We start from the raw sequence: 2,441 nt of genomic DNA on the forward strand, positions 1-2,441 counted from the left end.
TTTTCTGGAGCTACAGAACTCCAAATGGCGCGCTCTCAACGGCTTTGGAAATTAGACATCCAGAGCTTTCCAGCAATATATAATAGTTCATACTTTATTCGGAAATTGACGACGTAACTTGGCGTTGAACGCCTAGTACATGCTGCTGTCTGGAGTTAAACGCCAAAAAAACGTCATGATCCGGAGTTGAACGCCCAAAACACGTCATAACTTGGAGTTCAACTCCAAGAAAAGCCTCAGCTCGTGGATAGATCAAGCTCAGCCCAAACATACACCAAGTGGGCCCCAGAAGTGGATTTATGCATCAATTACTTACTCATGTAAATCCTAGTAGCTAGTTTAGTATAAATAAGACTTTTTACTAGTGTATTAGTCGTCTTTTGACCACGTTACATCTTTGGTCTCAGATTTGTATTATTCTTCATCTTAGGAGACTATTGATCACATTCAGGGGGCTGGCCACTCGGCCATGCCTGAACCTTTTACTTATGTATTTTCAACAGTGGAGTTTCTGCACACCATAGATTAAGGGTGTGGAGCTCTGCTGTACCTCAAGTTTCAATACAATTACTGTTACTCTCTATTCAATTCTCTTCTATTCTTATTCCAAGATATACGTTACACTTAACTTTGATGAATGTGATGATCCGTGACACTCATCATCATTCTCACTTATGAACGCGCGTGATTGACAACCACTTCCGTTCTACATACAGCTTGCCATGGAAAGGAGTAGGAAGGATTGGATGACTGTAATAGGAAAGTAAAGATTCAAGAGGAGCACAGCATCTCCATACACTTATCTGAAATTCTCACTATTAATTTACATAAGTATTTCTATCCCTTTTATTTTCTTTTTAGTATTAATTTTTGAAACCCAAAACTATTTAATCTGCCTAACTGAGAATTACAAGGTGACCATAGCTTGCTTCATACCAACAATCTCTGTGGGATCGACCCTTACTCACGTAAGGTATTACTTGGATGACCCAGTACACTTGCTGGTTAAGTTGAACGGAGTTGTGAACTATGGTATTGGCATCATGTTTTTGGCGCCATTACCAGGGAATGAAAAGCAATGAATTTTGCAAAATGGAATAACAATTGAATCACAATTTCATCCACCACAAAACCAAACTTAAAATTGATGTTTGGGGGCTCAGTAAAGCTCTGCACAGAAAGAGAGAGTTGGAACACTAGATGTTGCACTATGGTATCTTTCTTTTTAGAGGGAGAATTGGGATTGGACATCTTAAACAAGATGTAGTCCTTTCTTAGTTGGAAAACCATTTCTCCCTTTTCCACATTAATCATGGCATTTGCAATAGCTAGGAAAGGTCTTCTGAGGATGATAGAATCATCCTCATCCTCTCCTATGTCCAAGACTATGAAGTTTGCACTGATATAGTCGTCTTCAACCTTTATCAAGACATTCTCTACTAAGCCATATGGCTTCTTCTTTGACTTTTCTACCATTGACGAACGGATTCTTGTGCGGTCTAGAATTTCATAAATAAATTCACGTTGTAAGTATAGTTTCTAAACCAACAAAAATCCTTTCGTACAAAAACTTGGTTGTCACAAGTAACAAACCCCTAATAGAATTGATAACCGAAGTAGGGAAGTATGCTTATAATTGGTTATGGAAAAGTATGTTTTGGAGGTTTTGGATAAGAGAACAAGAAAAAAGTAAATTACAAACGGAATAAACTAATAACTAGAAAAGCTCTTAGCAAGGTATGAGAACTGGAAATTCTATCCTAGTTATCCTTATCAATTGTGTTGAGAATTGTTCATTGCTCCCACTTAGTTAACCCTCAATGAATGAGGAAAAGTCAAGTGGGCTAATCAATTTGATTCCTCAAGTCCTAGTCAACTCCTAAGGAAAAACTAGCTTTAGTGAAATCCAAATCAATCAGCAACTTTCAATTATCAATCAACAAAGGAGTTTGATAACTCAAGTGTTACCAATTACCCAACCAAGCCAAGAACATAGAATCCTACTCTAACATCCTTCTAAGCATTTTGTCAAGTACTTGGAGGGCATAACATAAAAATATAGAAAAGCAATAAGAGATAATAAAATCCAAATAATCAATTGCATTAATATGGAAATTGAATCTAACATCAAAAGTTCACAAAATAAAATAATAACAATGAGTAATCAATAAGAGTATAAGAGAAATCCTAAATCCTAAAACCTAGAGAGATGAGAGAGCCTCTCTTTCTAAAAACTACATCTAAAACCTAAAATTGTGTGTAATGAGAAGTGTATGATGAATGAATGGATTTCCCCACTTTGTAGCCTCTAATCTGTGTTTTCTGGGCCAAAAACTGGGTCAAAAATTTTGGATACGTCCAGCACGTGCGCATGTCACGCATACGCGTGGACGACGCGTACGCGTGGATTGAACTTTCGCCAGGTCACGCGTACACGTGAT

Source organism: Arachis duranensis, chromosome 7, assembly GCF_000817695.3.
Source record: "Arachis duranensis cultivar V14167 chromosome 7, aradu.V14167.gnm2.J7QH, whole genome shotgun sequence".
NCBI classification, from domain to species: domain Eukaryota; kingdom Viridiplantae; phylum Streptophyta; class Magnoliopsida; order Fabales; family Fabaceae; genus Arachis; species Arachis duranensis.